General features: G+C 39.7%; 1 long non-coding RNA gene across 1 annotated transcript in view; it reads left to right on the top strand.

Moving 5' to 3' along the window:
* Nucleotides 1–23,604, top strand: part of LOC102547648 (uncharacterized) — a 46,944-nt gene that overhangs the window by 9,433 nt on the left and 13,907 nt on the right. The window contains exon 3 of the long non-coding RNA XR_015678278.1: nucleotides 13,167–14,556. This is a non-coding gene — a long non-coding RNA (uncharacterized LOC102547648). The remainder of the gene's footprint in view (nucleotides 1–13,166; nucleotides 14,557–23,604) is intronic.

Genomic DNA, 23,604 nt, shown 5'->3' with positions numbered 1-23,604 from the left:
AAGCATTCACATTTTGGTCATCCTTCTTAATTTTATGTGTCCTGTGAATCTAGGTTAATTCAAGCATTTGGACTAATAGCCACTTATCAATGAGTGCATACCATGTGTGTTTTTCTGTGATTGGGTTACCTCACTCAGGATATTTTCCAGTTACATCCATTGCCTATGAATTTCATAAAGGCATTGTTTTTGATAGCTGAGTAATATTCCATTGTGTAGATGTACCACATTTTCTGTATCCATTCTTCTGTTGAAGGGCATCTGGGTTCTTTCCAGGTTCTGGCTATTATAAATAAGGCTGCGATGAACATAGTGGAGCACGTGTCTTTTTTATATGTTGGGGCATCTTTGGGTATATGCCCAAGAGAGGTATAGCTGGGTCCTCAGGCAGTTCAATGTCCAATTTTCTGAGGAACCTCCAGACTGATTTCCAGAATGGTTGTACCAGTCTGTAATCCCACCAACAATGGAGGAGTGTTCCTCTTTCTTTACATCCTCGCCAGCATTTGCTGTCACCTGAGTTTTTGATCTTAGCCATTCTCACTGGTGTGAGGTCAAATCTCAGGTTTGTTTGATTTGCATTTCCCTTATGACTAAAGATGTTGAACATTTCTTTAGGTGTTTCTCAGCCATTTGGCATTCCTCAGCTGTAAATTCTTTGTTTAGCTCTGAACCTCATTTTTGAATAGGGTTATTTGTCTCCCTGCGGTCTAACTTCTTGAGTTCTTTGTATATTTGGATATAAGGCCTCTATCTGTTGTAGGATTGGTAAAGATCTTTTCCCAATCTGTTGGTTGCCAATTTGTCCTAACCACAGTGTCCTTTGCCTTACAGAAGTTTTGCAGTTTTAGGAGATCCCAATTGTTGATTCTTGATCTTAAAGCATAAGCCATTGGTGTTTTGTTCAGGAAATTTTCTCAAGTGCTCATCTGTTCGAGATGCTTTCCCACTTTTTCTTCTATTAGTTTGAGTGTATCTGGTTTGATGTGGAGGTCCTTGATCCACTTGGACTTAAGCTTTGTACAGGGTGATAAGCATGGATCGATCTGCATTCTTCTACATGCTGACCACCAGTTGAACCAGCACCATTTGCTGAAAATGCTATCTTTTCTCCATTGGATGGCTTTGGCTCCTTTGTCAAAAATCAAGTGACGATAGGTGTGTGGGTTCATTTCTGGGTCTTCAATTCTATTCCACTGGTCTATCTGTCTGTCTCTGTACCAATACCATGCAGTTTTTATCACTATTGCTCTATAATACTGCTTGAGTTTAGGGATAGTGATTTCCCCAGAAGTCCTTTTAATGTTGAGGATAGTTTTAGCTATCCTGGGTTTTTTGTTATTCCAGATGAATTTGCAAATTGTTCTGTCTAACTCTCTGAAGAATTTGATTGGTATTTTGATTGGGATTGCATTGAATCTGTAGTTCGCTTTTGGTAAAATGGCCATTTTTACTGTATTAATCCTGCCAATCCATGACCATAGGAGATCTTTCCATCTTCTGAGGCCTTCTTCAATTTCTTTCTTCAGAGCCTTGAAGTTCTTATCATACAGATCTTTTACTTGCTTGGTTAAAGTCACACCGAGGAACTTTATATTATTTGGGTCTATTATGAAGGGTGTCGTTTCCCTAATTTCTTTCTTGGCTTGTTTCTCTTTTGTGTAGAGGAAGGCAACTGATTTATTTGAGTTAATGTTATACCCAGTCACTTTGCTGAAGGTGTTTATCAGGTTTAGTAGTTCTCTGGTGGAACTTTTGGGATCACTTAAATATACTATCATATCATCTACAAATAGTGATATTTTGAGTTCTTATTTTCCAATCTGTATGCCCTTGATCTCCTTTTGTTGTCTGATTGCTCTGGCTAGAACTTCAAGAACTATATTGAATAAGTAGGGAGAGAGTGGGCAGCCTTATCTAATCCCTGATTTTAGTGGGATTGCTTCAAGTTTCTCTCCATTTAGTTTAATGTTAGCAACTGGTTTGCTGTATATGGCTTTTACTATGTTTATATATGGGCCTTGAATTCCTATTCTTTCCAGGACTTTTATGATGAAGGGGTGTTGAATTTTGTCAAATGCTTTCTAAGCATCTAATGAAATGATCATGTGGTTTTGGTCTTTCAGTTTGTTTATATAATGGATTACGTTGATGGTTTTCCATATATTAAACCATCCCTGCATGCCTGGAATGAAGCCTACTTGATCATGGTAAATGATTGTTCTGATGTCCTCTTGGATTCGGTTTGCCAGAATTTTATTGAGTATTTTTGCGTCGATATTCATAAGGGAAATTGGACTGAAGTATTCATTCCTTGTTGGGTCTTTGTGTGGTTTTGGTATAAGAGTAATTGTTGGTTCATAGAAGGAATTCAGCAGCGCTCCATCTGTTTCAATTTTGTGGAATAGTTTGGATAGTATTGGTATGAGGTCTTCTATGAAGCTCTGATAGAATTCTGCACTGAACCCGTCTGGACCTGGGCTCCTTTTGGTTGGGAGACCTTTAATGACTGCTTCTATTTCGTTAGGAGTTTAAATGGTTTATCTGTTCCTGATTTAACTTTGGTACCTGGTATCTGTCTAGGAAATTTGTTTAAATGGTTTATCTGTTCCTGATTTAATTTGGTACCTGCTATCTGTCTAGGAAATTGTCCATTTCCTGAAGATTTTCAAGTTTTGTTGAATATAGGCTTTTGTAGTATGCTCTGATGATATTTTGAATTTCCTCTGATTCTGTAGTTATGTCTCCCTTTTCATTTCTGATTTTGTTAATTTGGACACACTCTCTGTGTCCTCTCATTAGTCTGGCTAAGGGTTTATCTATCTTGTTGACTTTCTCAAAGAACCAACTTTTGGTTCTGTTGATTCTTTCTATGGTCCTTTTTGTTTCTCCCTGGATGATTTCAGCTCTGATTTTGATTATTTCCTGCCTTCTACTCCTCCTGGGTGTATTTGCTTCTTTTTGTTCTAGAGCTTTTAAGTGTGCTCTCAAGCTGCTGATATATGCTCTCTCATGTTTCTTTCTGCAGGCCCTCAGCGCTATGAGTTTTCCTCTTAGCACAGCTTTCATTGTGTCCCATAAGTTTGGGTATGTTGTACCTTCATTTTTATTAAATTCTAAAAAGTCTTTAATTTATTTCTTTATTTCTTCCTTGACTAGGTTATCATTGAGTAGAGCATTGTTCAATTTCCATGTATATGTGGGCATTCTTCCCTTATTGTTATTGAAGACCTGCTTTAGCCCGTGGTGGTCTGATAGGACACATGGAATTATTTTATCTTTCTGTATCTGTTGAGGCCTATTTTATGAACTATTATATGGTCAATTTTGGAGAAAGTACCATGAGGTGGTGAGAAGAAGGTATATCCTTTTGTTTTAGGATAGAATGTCCTATAATTATCTGTTAAGTGCATTTGGTTCATAACTTCTCTTAGTCTGTCTACGTTCTGTTTAATTTCTGTTTCCATGATCTGTCCATTGATGAGAGTGGGGTGTTGAAATCTCCCACTATTATTGTGTGAGGTGCAATGTGTGCTTTGAGCTTTAGTAAGGTTTCTTTTATGTATGTTGGTGCTCTTGTATTTGGAGCATAGATATTTAGGATTGAGAGTTCATCTTGGTGGATTTTTCCTTTGATGAATATGAAGTGTTCTTCTTTATCTTTTTTGATGACTTTTAGTTGAAAATCGATTTTATTCAATATTAGAATGGCTATTCCAGCTTGCTTCTTCAGACCATTTGCTTGGAAAGTTGTTTTCCAGCCTTTCACTCTGAGGTAGTGTCATTTTAAAATAGATTGGTATTTTAGTATTGGAAGATGTGAACACTCTAAAATCTATATTATAATTACTCACAGACACTTCCTCACACTTCAACAAGATGTGAAATTGTCTAAACTGGGTTTAAAGAAAACAACACAAAAATAAATACAGGATTAAATACTGTTTGTCCATGGTTTCTGTCTGGAGATCTGTCAATCATTAATATACTGGGAATATTAATCACAACCCTATATTTATAGGACTGCAAAAATCTCACATTTGTATCTTTAAGTTGACATGCCTAACACCAGGGAAATAATTCTAAATCAACATAATAATTTGCATAGTTCCCTTCATTCATTGTGTTTGTCATTTAGGCCACAGCAAACTGTATCTAATCAGTAAAGGGGAACTTTTTAATGTTTGAAGGGTTCACTTGTTTGCTCGGTTTGGATTTTATTTTTCAGGAAGCAGTGTTAACATTTAAGCCAGCACATGGGGCATGAGAAACTTGCAATCTGCCAGGGAATTCCACATGAGCATTTTTTTTACTTCTTTTCTTTTGTTTATTTTCTTTGGTTTGTCTGCTTTTTCTAATTAGTCTCATCCATACTCATTGTGCAATTCTGCTGTGAAAGTGCTTAAAGGCATGGGAAAGCATAAGTATATATAATTAATATAGTATCATTCAGAAACTACAACAGTCAAAGACTTGAATACTGTGAATAAATTGTCTGACACCGTATGGGGAGAACTCTTTTTTTAAACACTTTATAGTTACAGGTATCCTAGGAAAAGTTCAAGACCCCATAAAGACTCCACATGAATGCCTTCATTTTTATTTTATTTAAATTTAATTATTATTTACATGCATGTGTGTGTCTATGTGAGTGAATGCTATATGTGTGTAGGTTCCCCTAGAGATGAAGATAGGACATCAAATATCTTAAACTGGATTCAAAAATGGTTTCAAGCCATTCAGTGTGGTACATTCAGTGGGGAACTGAAATCAGAACCTTGAAGAGCAACATATATTCTTAACCACTGAACCAGCTCTCTAACCACTTGGTTTTATTTTTTAAATGCTCATCCACTGTTACTTCATCATTCACTTGAGAATCTTGTCTAACTATGTTAAGAGAATTTCAGTTCCTGAATAAAATATCTTTGTGCTTTTTGAAAATATTCTATTCTTAGATATTTCTGAGAGTTTAGTAATGCCATTCTAAGCTTTCCTGTTTCTATAATACAGTTTGCCTAAGTCAAAGTATTTCAGTAGTTTAAACTGCTAAATATTGTAGAGTCTGCACAGTACACATTACAGGACCAACGAGCCATGGTCATCTTGCAAAACTCTTATCAATCATCACTTGAAGCCTCATTGTCTAGAAGTTAACTAGTGAACAATATATTTGATTTGCTCATAGGAAGATTGAAAAGACTTCATTTCCTCAATAAGTTTTTTTTAATCATCCTTCACTGGTAACTGGTCTTTACATTAAACATAAAGATACTATTTCTTATTTTTTTTTATTATTAACTTGAGTATTTCTTATATACATTTCAAGTGTTATTCCCTTTCCCAGTTTCCGGACAAACATCACCCTCCCACCTCCCCTTCCTTATGGGTGTTCCCCTCCCAAACCTCCCCCCATTGCCACCCTCCCTGCATAGTCTAGTTCACTGGGGGTTCAGTCTTAGCAGGACCCAGGGCTTCCCCTTCCACTGGTGCTCTTACTAGGATATTCATTGCTACCTATGGGGACAGAGTCCAGGGTCAGTCCATGTATAGTCTTTAGGTAGTGGCTTAGTCCCTGGAAGGTCTGGTTGCTTGACATTGTTGTACTTTTGGGGTCTCGAGCACCTTCAAGCTCTTCCAGTTCTTTCTCTGATTCCTTCAACGGGGGACCTATTCTCAGTTCAGTGGTTTGCTGCTGGCATTCGCCTCTGTATTTGCTGTATTCTGGCTGTGTCTCTCAGGAGCGATCTACATCTGGCTCCTGTCGGTCTGCACTTCTTTGCTTCATCCATCTTGTCTAATTGGGTGGCTGTATATGTATGGGCCACCTGTGGGGCAGGCTCTGAATGGGTGTTCCTTCAGTCTCTGTTTTAATCTTTGCCTCTCCCTTCCCTGCCAAGGGTATTCTTTTTCCTCATTTAAAGAAGGAGTGAAGCATTCACATTTTGATCATCCGTCTTGAGTTTCCTTTGTTCTAGGGATCTAGGGTAATTCAAGCATTTGGGCTAATAGCCACTTATCAATGAGTGCATACCATGTACGTCTTTCTGTGAGTGGGTTAGCTCACTCAGGATGATATTTTCTAGTTCCAACCATTTGCCTATGAATTTCATAAACTCGTTGTTTTTGATAGCTGAGTAATATTCCATTGTGTAGATGTACCACATTTTCTGTATCCATTCCTCTGTTGAAGGGCATCTGGGTTCTTTCCATTTTCTGGCTATTATAAATAAGGCTGCGATGAACAAAGTGGAGCACGTGTCTCTTTTATATGTTGAGGCATCTTTTGGGTATATGCCCAAGAGAGGTATGGCTGGATCCTCAGGCAGTTCAATGTCCAATTTTCTGAGGAACCTCCAGACTGATTTCCAGAATGGTTTTACCAGTCTGCAATCCCACCAACAATGGAGGAGTGTTCCTCTTTCTCCACATCCTCGCCAGCATCTGCTGTCACCTGAGTTTTTGATCTTAGCCATTCTCACTGGTGTGAGGTGAAATCTCAGGGTTGTTTTGATTTGCATTTCCCTTATGACTAAAGATGTTGAACATTTCTTTAGGTGTTTCTCAGCCATTCGGCATTCCTCAGCTGTGAATTCTTAGTTTAGCTCTGAACCCCATTTTTTAATAGGGTTATTTGTTTCCCTGCGGTCTAACTTCTTGAGTTCTTTGTATATTTGGATATAAGGCCTCTATCTGTTGTAGGATTGGTAAAGATCTTTTCCCAATCTGTTGGTTGCCGTTTTGTCCTAACCACAGTGTCCTTTGCCTTACAGAAGCTTTGCAGTTTTATGAGATCCCATTTGTCGATTCTTGATCTTAGAGCATAAGCCATTGGTGTTTTGTTCAGGAAATTTTTTCCAGTGCCCATGTGTTCCAGATGCTTCTCTAGTTTTTCTTCTATTAGTTTGAGTGTGTCTGGTTTGATGTGGAGGTCCTTGATCCACTTGGACTTAAGCTTTGTACAGGGTGATAAGCATGGATCGATCTGCATTCTTCTACATGTTGACCTCCAGTTGAACCAGCACCATTTGCTGAAAATGCTATCTTTTTTCCATTGGATGGTTTTGGCTCCTTTGTCAAAAATCAAGTGACCATAGGTGTGTGGGTTCATTTCTGGGTCTTCAATTCTATTCCATTGGTCTATCTGTCTGTCTCTGTACCAATACCATGCAGTTTTTATCACTATTGCTCTGTAATACTGCTTGAGTTCAGGGATAGTGATTCCCCCTGAAGTCCTCTTATTGTTGAGGATAGCTTTAGCTATCCTGGGTTTTTTGTTATTCCAGATGAATTTGCAAATTGTTCTGTCTAACTCTTTGAAGAATTGGATTGGTATTTTGATGGGGATTGCATTGAATCTGTAGATTGCTTTTGGTAAAATGGCCATTTTTACTATATTAATCCTGCCAATCCATGAGCATGGGAGATCTTTCCATCTTCTGAGGTCTTCTTCAATTTCTTTCCTCAGTGTCTTGAAGTTCTTATTGTACAGATCTTTTACTTGCTTGGTTAAAGTCACACCGAGGTACTTCATATTATTTGGGTCTATTATGAAGGGTGTCGTTTCCCTAATTTCTTTCTCGGCTTGTTTCTCTTTTGTATAGAGGAAGGCAACTGATTTATTTGAGTTAATTTTATACCCAGCCACTTTGCTGAAGTTGTTTATCAGCTTTAGTAGTTCTCTGGTGGAACTTTTGGGATCACTTAAATATACTATCATGTCGTCTGCAAATAGTGATATTTTGACCTCTTCTTTTCCGATCTGTATCCCCTTGATCTCCTTTTGTTGTCTGATTGCTCTGGCTAGAACTTCAAGAACTATATTGAATAAGTAGGGAGAGAGTGGGCAGCCTTGTCTAGTCCCTGATTTTAGTGGGATTGCTTCAAGTTTCTCTCCATTTAGTTTAATGTTAGCAACTGGTTTGCTGTATATGGCTTTTACTATGTTTAGGTATGGGCCTTGAATACCTATTCTTTCCAGGACTTTTATCATGAAGGGGTGTTGAATTTTGTCAAATGCTTTCTCAGCATCTAATGAAATGATCATGTGGTTCTGTTCTTTCAGTTTGTTTATATGATGGATCACGTTGATGGTTTTCCTTATATTAAACCATCCCTGCATGCCTGGGATGAAGCCTACTTGATCATGGTGGATGATTGTTTTGATGTGCTCTTGAATTCGGTTTGCCAGAATTTTATTGAGTATTTTTGCGTCGATATTCATAAGGGAAATTGGTCTGAAGTTCTGTTTCTTTGTTGGGTCTTTGTGTGGTTTAGGTATAAGAGTAATTGTGGCTTCATAGAAGGAATTCGGTAGGGCTCCATCTGTTTCAATTTTGTGGAATAGTTTGGATAATATTGGTATAAGGTCTTCTATGAAGGTTTGATAGAATTCTGCACTAAACCCGTCTGGACCTGGGCTCTTTTTGGTTGGGAGACCGTTAATGACTGCTTCTATTTCCTTAGGAGTTATGGGGTTGTTTAACTGGTTTATCTGTTCCTGATTTAACTTCGATACCTGGTATCTGTCTAGGAAATTGTCCATTTCCTGAAGATTTTCAAGTTTTGTTGAATATAGGTTTTTATAGTAAGATCTGATGATTTTTTGAATTTCCTCTGAATCTGTAGTTATGTCTCCCTTTTCATTTTTGATTTTGTTAATTTGGACGCACTCTCTGTGTCCTCTCGTTAGTCTGGCTAAGGGTTTATCTATCTTGTTGATTTTCTCAAAGAACCAACTTTTGGTTCTGTTGATTCTTTCTATGGTCCTTTTTGTTTCTACTTGGTTGATTTCAGCTCTGAGTTTGATTATTTCCTGCCTTCTACTCCTCCTGGGTGTATTTGCTTCTTTTTGTTCTAGAGCTTTTAGGTGTGCTGTCAAGCTGCTGACATATGCTCTTTCCTGTTTCTTTCTGCAGGCACTCAGCGCTATGAGTTTTCCTCTTAGCACAGCTTTCATTGTGTCCCATAAGTTTGGGTATGTTGTACCTTCATTTTCATTAAATTCTAAAAAGTTTTTAATTTCTTTCTTTATTTCTTCCTTGACCAGGTTATCATTGAGTAGAGCATTGTTCAATTTCCACGTATATGTGGGCATTCTTCCCTTATTGTTATTGAAGACCAGTTTTAGGCCGTGGTGGTCCGATAGCACGCATGGGATTATTTCTATCTTTCTGTACCTGTTGAGGCCCGTTTTTTGACCAATTATATGGTCAATTTTGGAGAAAGTACCATGAGGAGCTGAGAAGAAGGTATATCCTTTTGCTTTAGGATAGAATGTTCTATAAATATCCGTTAAGTCCATTTGGCTCATGACTTCTCTTAGTCTGTCTACATCTCTGTTTAATTTCTGTTTCCATGATCTGTCCATTGATGAGAGTGGGGTGTTGAAATCTCCCACTATTATTGTGTGAGGTGCAATGTGTGTTTTGAGCTTTAGTAAGGTTTCTTTTACATATGTAGGTGCCCTTGTATTTGGGGCATAGATATTTAGGATTGAGAGTTCATCTTGGTGGATTTTTCCTTTGATGAATATGAAGTGTCCTTCCTTATCTTTTTTGATGACTTTTAGTTGGAAATTGATTTTATTTGATATTAGAATGGCCACTCCAGCTTGCTTCTTCTGACCATTTGCTTGGAAAATTGTTTTCCAGCCTTTCACTCTGAGGTAATGTCTGTCTTTGTCTCTGAGGTGTGTTTCCTGTAGGCAGCAGAATGTAGGGTCCTCGTTGCGTATCCAGTTTGTTAATCTATGTCTTTTTATTGGGGAGTTTGAGGCCATTGATATTGAGAGATATTAAGGAATAGTGATTATTGCTTCCCGTTATATTCATATTTGGAAGTGAGGTTATGTTTGTGTGCTTTCATTCTCTTTGTTTTGTTGCCAAGATGATTAGTTTCTTGCTTCTAGGGTATAGCTTGCCTCCTTATGTTGGGCTTTACCCTTTATTATCCTTTGTAGTGCTGGACTTGTAGAAAGATATTGTGTAAATTTGGTTTTGTCATGGAATATCTTGGTTTCTCCATCTATGTTAATTGAGAGTTTTGCAGGATACAGTAACCTGGGCTGGCATTTGTGTTCTCTTAGGGTCTGTATGACATCTGTCCAGGATCTTCTGGCCTTCATAGTTTCTGGCGAAAAGTCTGGTGTGATTCTGATAGGTCTGCCTTTATATGTTACTTGACCTTTTTCCCTTACTGCTTTTAATATTCTTTCTTTATTTTGTGCGTTTGGTGTTTTGACAATTATGTGACGGGAGGTGTTTCTTTTCTGGTCCAATCTATTTGGAGTTCTGTAGGCTTCTTGTATGCCTATGGGTATCTCTTTTTTTAGGTTAGGGAAGTTTTCTTCTATGATTTTGTTTAAGATATTTACTGGTCCTTTGAGCTGGGAGTCTTCACTCTCTTCTATACCTATTATCCTTAGGTTTGATCTTCTCATTGAGTCCTGGATTTCCTGTATGTTTTGGACCAGTAGCTTTTTCCGCTTTACATTATCTTTGACAGTTTAGTCAATGATTTCTATGGAATCTTCTGCTCCCGAGATTCTCTCTTCCATCTCTTGAATTCTGTTGGTGAAGCTTGTATCTACAGCTCCTTGTCTTTTCTTTTGATTTTCTATGTCCAGGGTTGTTTCCATGTGTTCTTTCTTGATTGCTTCTATTTCCATTTTTAATTCCTTCAACTGTTTGATTGTGTTTTCCTGGAATTCTTTCAGGGATTTTTGCGATTCCTCTCTGTAGGCTTCTACTTGTTCTCTAAGGGAGTTTTTTATGTCTTTCTTGAAGTCCTCCAGCATCATGATCAAATATGATTTTGAAACTAGGTCTTGCTTTTCTGGTGTGTTTGGATATTCCGTGTTTGCTTTGGTGGGAGAATTGGGCTCCGATGATGCCATGTAGTCTTGGTTTCTGTTGCTTGGGTTCCTGTGCTTGCCTCTCGCCATCAGATTATCTCTAGTGTTACTTTGTTCTGCTATTTCTGACAGTGGCTAGACTGTCCTATAACCTGTGTGTCAGGAGTGCTGTAGACCTGTTTTCCTGTTTTCTTTCAGCCAGTTATGGGGACAGAGTGTTCTGCTTTCGGGCGTGTAGTTTTTCCTCTCTACAGGTCTTCAGCTGTTCCTGTGGGCCTGTGTCTTGAGTTCACCAGGCAGGTTTCTTGCAGGGGAAAAGTTGGTCCTACCTGCAGTTCCAAGGCTCAAGTTTGCTCGTGGGGTACTGCCTAAGTCCTCTCCGCTGTGGCAGCGACCGGGAAGATCTGTGCCGCTCCTTCCGGGAGCCTCCGTGCACCAGGGTTCCAGATGGCGTTTGGTGTTTTCCTCTGGCGCCTGGATGTGCACAGAGTGCAGTCTCTTCCTGTTTCCCAGGCGTGTCCGCCTCTCTGAAGGTTCAGCTCTCCCTCCCACGGGATTTGGGTGCAGAGAACTGTTTATCCGGTCTGTTTCCTTCAGGTTCCGGCAGTGTCTCAGGCGCAGGGGTCCTGCCGCTCCCGGGCCCTCCCCCACGGGAACCCAGAGGCCTTATACAGTTGCCTCTTGGGCCAGGGATGTGGGCAGGGGTGGGCAGTGTTGGTGGTCTCCTCCGCTCTGCAGCCTCAGGAGTGCCCACCTGATCAGGCGGTGAGGTCTCTCTCCCACGGGGTTTGGGAGCAGAGAGCTGCTGTGGTCCGGGATCCGCCGGTGTGGGACTTCCGGTAAACACAGGAAGTGCCCGGCCTTAGAGGAATTTTGCCTCTGTGTGTCCTGAGTTCACCAGGCAGGTTTCTTGCAGGGGAAAAGTTGGTCCTACCTGCAGTTCCAAGGCTCAAGTTTGCTCGTGGGGTACTGCCTAAGTCCTCTCCGCTGTGGCAGTGACCGGGAAGATCTGTGCCGCTCCTTCCGGGAGCCTCCGTGCACCAGGGTTTCAGATGACGTTTGGTGTTTTCCTCTGGCGCCTGGATGTGCACAGAGTGCAGTCTCTTCTGGTTTCCCAGGCGTGTCCGCCTCTCTGAAGGTTCAGCTCTCCCTCCCACGGGATTTGGGTGCAGAGAACTGTTTATTCGGTCTGTTTCCTTCAGGTTCCGGCAGTGTCTCAGGCGCAGGGGTCCTGCCGCTCCCGGGCCCTCCCCTACGGGAACCCAGAGGCCTTATACAGTTGCCTCTTGGGCCAGGGATGTGGGCAGGGGTGGGCAGTGTTGGTGGTCTCCTCCGCTCTGCAGCCTCAGGAGTGCCCACCTGATCAGGCGGTGAGGTCTCTCTCCCATGGGGTTTGGGAGCAGAGAGCTGCTGCGGTCCGGGATCCGCCGGTCAAGATACTATTTCTTAACACTTGATAAAGACACGAGGGGAAGCAATGTTAGTTCTGGTTTTTTGTTTTTACGTTGGTTTACACGTAGTCCTCATATCTTTATCATTCCATGTCTTGGTTTTCTCATTCGTAAAATGAAGATCATAGAATTAGCTGTTTCATAGGTTGCAATGGTTGTGCTTTAAAATATGCAAAATGTGTCTGATAATTAAGCTATTAGAACAGTATTAGCTACTGTGTTGACTTATTAGACAAATAAGTCAGACTTATTTCAAGTCCACAGGTCCGACGTCATAGCAAAGATGGCATTGTATGCTGTTAGGGATAAAGGAAACCAGCTCCCAGCCCACCTTCCATTGCTGTCATTAGTTTAATATGTATGCAGTGTAATCGTTTGCCATTTGTTTCAGTCAAGGTGCTTTATCCTCTTTGTTCTTTCCTCTTTTTACTGCTTTCTTTTCCTCCCTACTTGCTTCTTTCCTGCCTTTTTCTTCCTTCTCTGTGGGGCAGTAAACCATGCCAGGAAGCTTGGTGGGTAGGGTTGATTGAGACCCCAGAACCTCATACCTGAGATAGTAAATGCCTTCCTGCAACTTGACAAATTCCTGGCCTTGATCACATGCCACACTTCCCACATAAGGAAATGTGACTTGTCATCATGTAGGCCTAGAACAGAATTCTCCATGCTAACAGTGTACCTAGAGGCCCTGAGGGTTTAGCCAATAGGCTTCTCTTCCCAGACATTCCTCCTTGTAAAAGGTATTTAATCTCGAGTCCACTTTCAGAAGTTGGTACTTTATTTTCCATGATAAACAGTCAATAAACAGTTTTGAAGCATGGACTATCTCTTTCATCAAGATTCACTATTCACTCTCCTAGATCCAGCAGACCGGATGGTACCTGAGGTGTCACTGGCAGATAAAGATGCTGTTTGGAGCTTCTGGCAGGCCCCTGTAGATGAATCACAGAAGAGACCTTTGAGATTTTTGGAGCAAAGCTCTACCATCTGCAGACCACTATTCTCCCTTTGAAAAACAGCTTTTGGCCTGCTATTGTGCCTTAGTGGAAACTGAACTTTTGACAATAGGACACCAATTTACCATGCAACCTGAACTGCCTACCATGAACTGGGTGTCCTAAAGTAGGATGTACAAAGCAGCATTCTCTTATCAAATGGAAGTGGTATATATGTGATTGGGCCCAAGTAGGTCCTGAAGGCACAAGAAAGCTATATGAAGAAGTTGTTCAAATACCTGGGATTTTTTTTCTCCTGTTACAATGCCATCTGCTGCCAAGCATGCACCTATAGACTCATGGGGTGTTCCCTGTGATCGCCTGACTAAAGAAGAGTAATAACTGATTTACTGATGGCTCTGAATGTTATGCAGGCACCAACCAGAAGTGGACAACCCCTTTCTGAGACAACCCTGAAAGATAAAAGTGAAGAAAAATCTTCACAATGGGCAGAACTTTGAGCAATACACATGGTATTACAGTTTTCTTTTTGAAGAAGAAATGGCCAGATGTACAATTTTTCACTGACTCATGGGCTGTAGCCAATGGATTGGCTGGAAGGCCAGAACTTGGAAAGATCATGACTGGAAAATTGGTGAGAAAGACATCTGGGAAAGAAGTATGTGTGTAGATTTCTCCAAATGGGCAAAGGATGCGAAGATATTTGTGTCCCATGTAAATGCTCAGCAAAAGGTGACTTCAGCTGAGGAGAAGTTCAATAATCAAGTGGATAAGTGTGGACATTCAGACTCTTTCCCCAGCCATCCCTGTCATTGCTCAATGGGCACATGGACAAAGTGGCTATGGTAGCCGAGATGGAGGTTATGCTTGGGCTCAACAACATGGACTTCCAGTCATCAAGGCTGACCTGGCGACACTTCTGCTGAATACCATATCTGCCAACAGCAGAGACCAACACTGAGCCCCAAATATGGCACTATTCCTCAAGGTGACCAGCCAGAAACCTGGTGGCAGATTGACTACATTTGACCACTTCCTCCCTGGAAATTGTACTGTTTTGTTCTTACTGGAGTACATACTTATTCTGATTATGGATTTGCCTTTCCTACATGTAATGCTTCTGCCAAAACCACTATCTGTGGACTTACAGGAGTCATGGTATTCCACACAGTATTGTTTCTGACCAAAGAACTCATTTCATAGCCAGAGAAGTGCAACAGTAGACCCATGATCATGGAATCCATTAATCTTATCATGTTCCACATCATCCTGAAGCAGCTTGTCTGATACAAAGGTGGGATGGCTTTTTGAAGACACAGTTGCAGTGACAATTAGGTGGCAGTAACATGGAGGGCTGAGTCAGAGTTCTTTAGAAGGCAATACATGCTCTGAATCAGCATCCAATATATGATACACTTCCTCCCATATCCAGGATCCATGGGTCCAGGAATTACTCCTAGTGATCTTCTAGGAAAATTTTTGCTTCCTGTCCCCCACAACTCTAGGTTCTGCTGGCCTAGAAATTTTGGTTCCAGAGTGGGGGACGTGATTCTACCAGGAGCCACAACAAACACTCCATTGAACTGGAAGCTCAGACTTCCCCCCCTGGTTATTTTGGTCTTCTAATGCCCTTAAACCCACAGGATAAGAAAGGAATAACAGTGTTATGAGAGGAGATAGATTCAGATTACAATGGAGAGATTGCCTCTCCACAATGGAGGTCAAAAGGATTATGTCTGGAATGCAGGAAATCCCTTAGGGTATCTCTTAGTACTGCCATGTCCTGTGATTAAAATCAATGGGAAACTACAACAGCCTAATCCAAACAGGATGACAAAAGATGCAGATTCATCAGGAATGGAGGTGTGGGTCACTCCTCCAGGAAAAGATCCAAGACCTGCTGAGGTGCTTGCAAAGAGTAGAGCAAATACAGCAAAGGAAGGTCATTATAAATACCAGTGAAGGCCATGTAACCAGTTGCAGAAACAAGGATTATAAAGTAATATGAATGCTTCTGTTTTATTTTGTTAAGAACAAATTTGTCTTTTTCCAATTTCTTTAACATCCATTGGTATTTAAGTTGAAATACTGAAAGAATGTTCCCAAGGGACATTGCCCCTTTATAAATTTACAAATGCATTTTACAAATGGAATAATTATATCATGTTAGGGATATTCATGACCTTGTTATTGTTTCGTGTGGATATGAGATATTATTTGTGTCAAGTTGACAAAGTACGGATTGTAGTGGCTATTTCTGGTTGTAAACTTGATTATATCTGGAATGAACTATAATCTAAAATTGGAAGGCTCAACTGTGGTCCTGATCTTGAGCCTGGGAGATACAAGTTTCTGACCTGTATCTTGGCATGGAGATCTTGAGCCATAGTGGCTATGAATCCCAGGAAAATAAGGCAAGGAGATCTCTGAGTTCAAGGTCATCTGGGACAAAGTAAGTCCCAGATGCAGGCCTGGTGGTACACACCTTTAATCTGCATCATACCTTCTGCCGAAGATCTACATAAGGACATTGTAGGAAGGAATATGATCTCTTCTTCACCTGCTTGTTTTGTGGGACTGAGCAATTGCAAGGATCCTTGGACTTCCATTCACAGATGCTGCTGACCACTTTTGGGCAGTTGGACTATAGACTATAAGTCATTAACAAATTCCCTTACTAAGTAATACCTATGGGTATAAGTTCTGTGACTCTAGAGAAGCCTGACTAATGCATCCGCCATGGAGAGCAAGAAGTGTGTCGTTGACTACCAGGCCACAGCCTAAGTCTCCCATTGAAGGTCTCTCTGCGCTTCCAGCCACAGCCACCACCAAGATAAGGACAATCATTGTTGAGCTAAGCTGGAGCTCCCCATTTCCCCTGGTGCTAGATGCCATCCTCAGCTTGTGGGCCCCAAACTTGGCTCCTAACTCCTCATGACTCAGTGATGCCTAGATGTCCAGGAGTTGGGAACATCTAGTCCTGGCCTCATCAGGGACCTGTAGGTGTCAACACTTCATTCCCGACTTCTCTGTGCAATTCTCCAGTGATGACTAGTGATCCAGAAGCCAGGGAATACCACTTCTGGCTTTCTCATATCTCAGACTGCGCTTTCCCAGCCCTGGAATGGTTTTTCCACAATCCCCTGAAACCCAGCACGCACCCAGTCATGCATGGTATAAGCACAGTCAAAATCCTGTGTTTCACTTCCAAAGTGACTGTGCCCTGTAGTGAGACAAAATACTGTCCCACACTTCTTTACTGAGTCCTTTCTTTTTTCAGTGAATATATAATTATATGACTTGTACTATTTTTTCTGCTCATCATGACCCCACACTAAACAAATATTTGAAAAGATCTGGTGATGTATGTTGGGATATTACTGGACTGTAGAAATAGAAATCAATGACATCTCTAAAAATTCTGTGACACTATTACCTGTTGTGCACATTTATATAAACCCACAGTATTAACAGTGCCAGTGACAAGAACATTTGTAAGAAACTGGAGAGAAGTGAGCAAATTTCTAGGACAAATTTGTATTAAGATGATAAATTTGGAAACTAAAAAAAAAAGCTGCGCATATAGCTTAGATGATATCATGTTTTTTTTAATATCTGTGGAGCTCTGGGTTTGATTACCAGCACTGCATCTACCAGTCATGGAGCTGCTGTCTGTAGTCTTCATTTTGTACAAAATACTCTTGGGTCTACCTTAGACTTCAGGATTGTTATGAGAGGTATTTTCTTTTGACAAATCAAATATATTAACTCTGTTAGAGCTGTTTTTAAGCTATATACTATTAATATACTAGATTTAATATGAAAATATGTATAATGACTTAGTAAAAAATTAAATTGCTTGCATGTTGAAACAGAATGATATATATTGTTCAATCAAGTAGAATATTAATATTAATTTACTTATATCTACTGGAGAAATATATACTCATTGAAAGTACAAATTGGAAGAAAAAAAACACATAGGGAACACATGACTTACAATACCAAATGCAAAGAGAAAAATCAACTACAACATTGAAGAAAATCACCCTCCCTTCAAGCACAAATATCAAACTCAAGAAGTTCTGATAGTCCTCGTGGAGATTCACAGGAACTCAGGTGAAGACTGTTGACTCAGAATCGCAATTAATCTAAGAGATACAATTTGCTGTCAACCAAGGGAAAAGATTCATAAGACAGAAGTTTTCAAAGTTCCTGAGTATGGAACTTCTTTCACCTCCGGAATTTATTACCTTATCAGAATCAGTGTATGTAAGAACACACACATACGATGTTGACAACTGTGGTATCACATCTAAATTTCAATTTCCAAAGATTTTTAGGAAAAGAAGGTCTTCATAATATACAGATAACCAACCTGTTGATTTCACACAATGTTACATTCAGCCTCAAATATTGGTAAAAATTGTTTTTATGTTACCTGATGTGCCAAGCTAAGTCTCATGGTTAGTTATTCTAGTATAGGAACCTCTTAAAAATATATAGGTATATAAAAGGTATGTAAAAGGAGTCACCAACACCAGGAGATAAAAGCCCAAACTGACCTCTCTTGAAACCTGGAAAAACTTCTAATGTAAGGAATGGACTATAACTGATTGTGTTGCTGGTCAAATTGTGCCCATAGAAACCACTAACAGCCCAGGCTAATACAAAAGCTCTGGTTGCAGTCCACAAACTGATTTAAAGCCCTATTGATGCAAGCAACACCTATATATTTCGTTGAACATGAAGCGGTTGAGCTGGTGCCTACCCAAAGCCTTCATCCCTGCTCACTAGTGTTCACGATACTGGAAAGTATCGTGCTCACTACCCAAGGAAGAAGATGAACACCAATCACAAATTATGTGATCTACGGTAGTGAACTGTCTGCAAGATATGCTAGCGCAAGGTAGCAAACATTTTACATTGTGGAAGTAACAAACTGCTACTTGATTGGATTTAAGGCCCACTCCAGGAGAGGTCTGACACTCCTTGGGTGGCCAAGAGCTTGAGTCAATAGAATAGGCTGGAGATCTAGGAGAAAAACCATATACTATTATAGGATCATAGCAATCAAATTACTTTAATGACATTCTGTTATACCAATCATCAGAGAACTTACAACTGCAGTTGGCGGAAATTAATACAAGACCCACAATTGGGCAGTGTAGAAAGAGAGAGAAACTGGACCACTCAGTCATAAGTGAGTTGTTTCATCAAATTTCTCCCCTTGTGGGTCAGGGAACTGTGCATAAGAGTCAGAAAGAGGGTGGAAGACACCAGAGAACAATGACTTCCTTAGGCAACAGTACTGACACACAAAGGAACTCACAGATACTGTGCAGCCATACACAGGACCTGCACGGGTTCAAATGGGTTCCAGCATCTAGAGAGAAGTGGACACCAACCCCCACCTCTAACCCAGAAGCTATCTCCAATTGACAATCACACCGGAGTTAAAGTTTAGTTTATGAAGATTTCCCATGGCGTTTCACTGGGTATACAATCCACACTTAAGGGAGGCCCCAGGCCCAGCACTGAATGGGCAACACAAACAGTACTCAATGGTATGTTCAGATATGTTTCTTCTCAAAGTGCTTTGGCCATTTTTACCTCACTTGTCCTCTGCTTATCAATTTCATGGCTTCTGATTTTGTGTTTCTATGGGTTTTGTGTGAGAGAGTGCGTGTATTTCTTCCTATGTATATGTTCCTCCTGTCTTTTCTTTGGTTGTGCTTTTCTCAATTTTATTCTGATTTATTTGTTTTATTTCCACTAGCATGTTTATTTTCTAAGTATACAGAGAAAGAAGGTATGGAATTGGATGGATGGGAAGTATCTGGGAGGAGAAGAGGAAGGAAATGTGTGTGATCAGAATATACTGTATATAAAAAACTATTTTCAATAAAAATGGAGGTTAAATTGAATGGGGAAGACAATCTGAAAACAGAAAAGAATTAAAATGCTTAGCCAATAAATAATAGACTCCTTACAGAATTTGTTTTACATTTTTGTTAAACTATTCATTGTCAGGGGAAACATTTATTACTTTTAAGAAGGCATTCACTAGGAAATACCCACTTTCAAGAAATGTGTTGCAAAAACTTTGTAAAAAGTAACCCAGTTAGCTAAGTCTTTGCAAGTGGAATACATAAAGATTTGATCTTTTGAGGTTAAAATGGACAATTAATTTTGTTTTTTTTTAATCTTTACATACCATTCGGTCGTGGGACATATGCCAATTAAAATGTGTACACTTCTTTATGAAGACATTAAATGGAGATGACAATCTCTAATGCAATACCAAAGCAAATAAGTTGTTCTGCTGTGATGAGCTCTGGAGGTGAACAGTGTGTGAGAATCTGCAGCCTCAAGCAGTTCTGCTGATGGCTTCCACCTCTGGCAAAACCACCAAGGAAGACTCTAATAGATGTAGTGTCTGCACATATGCTGTTCATTGCCCTTCCTTCACGCTTACGCTGCCCTGGCTGACTTTGCACATCTGTTGTAATTTGGTAAATAATATTAAATCTATTTTCTACAATGTGTGATGCTGTAAATCACACACAATTAAAACTTCATTGGACATTCTAGATTGGGGGAAAACAGCATTGTGTCATGAATTACCTCATTGTAGTTGTACCAAACTAGGGTATTGGAAACCTGTGTCCTGATCTAATCCTTCTGTTCCTACCTTGCCTTGGTAGAGTTTCTTGACTTCTCCATTTCAATCATTCATCTAAGAGTAGGGCATAGCTGATTCCATTGAAGCTGTTGTACTGAGTGGTTACAAACTCTACCTCAGGGATTGCTAAGCATAAGAAAGGAGTCTCACATGAATCCATATTTACAGCATTTTCTTCAAGGTTTTTATTGCCCTCCATTTGGTTTTCCCATGTTTCCTAAATGACATGGTCTCCTATAGGACCACACACTAATCATTGCCTTTCAGAGAATAGATGTGACATTCCTATTACCAGCTAGAAAGCCTCCCGTTGTCTTCGAAAATACAAGTCAAAATGTTTTGATCACCCATTGAAAGGTAAAAAGGCAGCAGTTAAGAAACTTCCCAACTTTACACATCAGACAGGGAAACCTCAGAGATTCAACGACAGTTGAAGACTACAAATTATTTCACAACCCTTTTTTCTCTTTCTATTTTCTTTGCGAACAACAGGTAGCTTTTGTTTGCCCGGGATAACTGAAACATGCCTTACTAAGTAGCTATATTGCCACAGAGTAGCAAAACAGCCATCTTCTATGATTATCCTGTACCCATGGAAATGTTTTCTGCTGTTAACTCACTGCAAATTAACTCAATAGTGCTGAAATTAATCACCCATACTCTTTATCTCTATTTAGAAAAATAGGAACTCCTTAGCTTTCTGTCGTTGGTACTAGGAGAAACCCCATACAATTTTTGCATCATTTATAGCAGTCTAATTGCTTTAATAGGCTTAATTAGTATACAGGATTTTGTTTTCGAAGAGCTTGCATATTTTTAATGGGTTTGCTCTCTTGTTTAAATGGTCTAAATGACTTTTCATGAAGACCATATCCCAGTTGAGGCAGGCTGCATATCAATAAAAAGACTTCTACTCTCGGGATGCTTCTCTGTATGATTCAAGTCTAAATATTTAGTGATGAGTTCCGATCAATTGCAAACAAATTAATAGTATTAACTGTATGATTTCAAATGCACTTAGAATATCAATTTTCATGATTTTGACTTGAATATTGAAGAGTAAATTTGCTTCACTAAAAATAAAGATAAAATCTGTTGTGTTGGTTTTAAAGGCACTTTCTAAATAATGGTAGTTAAAATAGTAAGTGAAATAAATTATATCTTTTCCATAGAAAGTACCACAAAGTGTTACATGGTGCTATTCATACTGGCATATATTCAGTATTCAAATAGCTCATAGACTATATACAATGTAAAGATTATTATGAAGCAACATTTTCCTTATGACTTTTAATGAGTGTTTTTGCATACTTTTACAAATAAAGGAGAATTTAAAGGTGGTTGATGATTTGGAAATTTTATTTAAAATACATTATTTTATTAAGTAAGTGATTATAAACATGGTATCAAGATCAAATAGATCATGATGATGATAGGCAGACATAGATACTTAGGTAGATAGATAAATAGATACATACATACGTATAGAGAGAGATGATAGATGACAGATTATAGTTGATAAAGATGATTGCTTAGTAGATGATAGTAGGGAGATAGTAAATATATTTGCTTTATGATTATATAATGGTTTTTTTTGTTTTTTGTTTTTTGTTTTTTGTTTTTTTTCCTGGAGCTGAGGGCTGAACCCAGGGCCTTGTGCTTGCTAGGCAAGCGCTCTACCACTGAGCTAAATCTCCAACCCCTATATAACGTTTTTAAATTATTTTATTTACATTTCAAATATTATCCCCCTTCGTGGTCCCTCCCCCACCCTTTGCCTCTAAGAGGGTACTCACTCAACCATCCATGGACTCCCAGCCCAATGATTGGCTGTTAATTATTTATATCAGTCAGATGCTGATAGAGACTCTCAGAGGATACCCATTCCAGGCTCTTGTCTGCAAGCATAACATGACATGAACAATAGCATCTGAGTTCGGTGCTTGCAGATGGAATGGATCCCAAATTGGGACAGTGTCTACATGGCCTTTCCTTCAGTCTCTGCTCCATTTGTCTCCCTGAATTTCCTTTAGATTCTGGGTCAGAAATTTTGAGATGTGTGGATGGCTCCATCCCTCAACATGGGGTCATACCTATCTACTGGAGGTTGGCTCTTGAGGTTCCATCTCCCCACTGTTGGACATTTCAGCTAAAATCATCCCAACTGGGTCCTGAGAGCCTCTCATGTCCCAAGTGTCTATGACTTTCTGGAGGTTCCCCCTGTCCTCCACCCCACACTGCTGCATATTTCTCTTTATTCTCCTGGTACTCTGAGCTTCTCTCCTATCTCCCCCATACCTGATTCTGTCCTCCCGCTTTCTTTTCCCTTTCCCTTTTCTACTCAGGACCCTTGTTCCCTCAGCCTCTTGTGATTATTTTCTTCCCCCTTCCAAGTGGGATTGAAGCATCCACACTTGGGCCTTCCTTTTGCTAAGATCATATGGTCTGTGAGTTGTATTATGAACTTGTTGGCTAATATCAACCTATCAGTGGCTACATACCATGTGTGGATTTTTGGGACTGGCTTACCTCACTCAGGATGATATTTCCTAGTTCCATTCTTTTGCCTACAAAATTCATGATGTCCTCCTTTTTAATAGCTGAATAGTATTCCACTGAGTGAATGAACCACATTTTCTGTATCCACTCTTCAGTTGAGCATCATCTGGGTTGTTTCGAGCTTCTGGATATTACAAATAAGGCTGCTATGACACAGTGGAACACATGTCTTTGTGATAAAGTGGAGCATCTTTTTGGGTATATGCCAGGGTGGTATAGATGGGTCTTAAGGTAGAATTATTTCCAATTTTCTGAGGAACTGCCAGGTTGATTTCCAAAGTGGTTGTACCATTTTGCCATCCCACCAGCAATGGAGGAGTGTTCTTTCTCCAGATCTGCTGTCAACTGAGTTTTTTATCTTAACCATTGGTGTTAGTGAAAATCTTTTTCCCAATCTGTAGGCTGCCATTTTGTTTTATTGACAGTGTCCTATGCCTTACAGAAACCTTTCAGTTTCATGAGGTCACATTTGTCAATTGTTGTCCTTAGAGCCTGAGCCATTGGAGTTCTGTTCAGGAAATTTTCCCCTGTACCAATGTATTTAAGGATCTTCTCTACTTTCTCTTCTATTAGATTCAGTGTATCTGGTTTTATGAGGAGGTCCTTGATCCACTTGTACTTGAGCTTTCTGTAAGGTAATAAATGTGAGTCAATTTCAGTCGTCTACATGCAGACCACCAGTTAGACCAGCACCAGTTGTTGAAGATTCTTTCTTTTTCCCAATGGATGGTTTTGACTTCTTTGTCAAAGATCAAATGTCCATAGGTGTGCCTGTTTATTGCTGGATCTTCAGTTCTGTTTCTTAGATCTACCTGTTTGTCCCTGTATTAATACCATGCAGTTTTTTTTGTTTGTTTGTTTTTATCACAATTGCTCTACAATACAGCTTGAGATCTGGGATTGTGATTCCCCCAAAAGTTCTTTTAATATTTACAACTGTTTTTTCTATCCTTTTTGTTGTTGCTGTTGTTGTTGTTGTTGTTATTCCATATGAAGTTGAGAATTATTCTTTCCATCTTTGTGAAGAATTGAGTTGGGATTTTGATAGGTATTACATTGAATCTGTACATTGCTTTTTACTATGTTAATCCTACCAAT

This window comes from Rattus norvegicus, chromosome 2 (genome assembly GCF_021556685.1).
Source record: "Rattus norvegicus strain SHRSP/BbbUtx chromosome 2, alternate assembly SHRSP_T2T, whole genome shotgun sequence".
In the NCBI taxonomy this organism is placed as follows: domain Eukaryota; kingdom Metazoa; phylum Chordata; class Mammalia; order Rodentia; family Muridae; genus Rattus; species Rattus norvegicus.
This window is presented reverse-complemented; position numbering and strand designations above follow the sequence as displayed.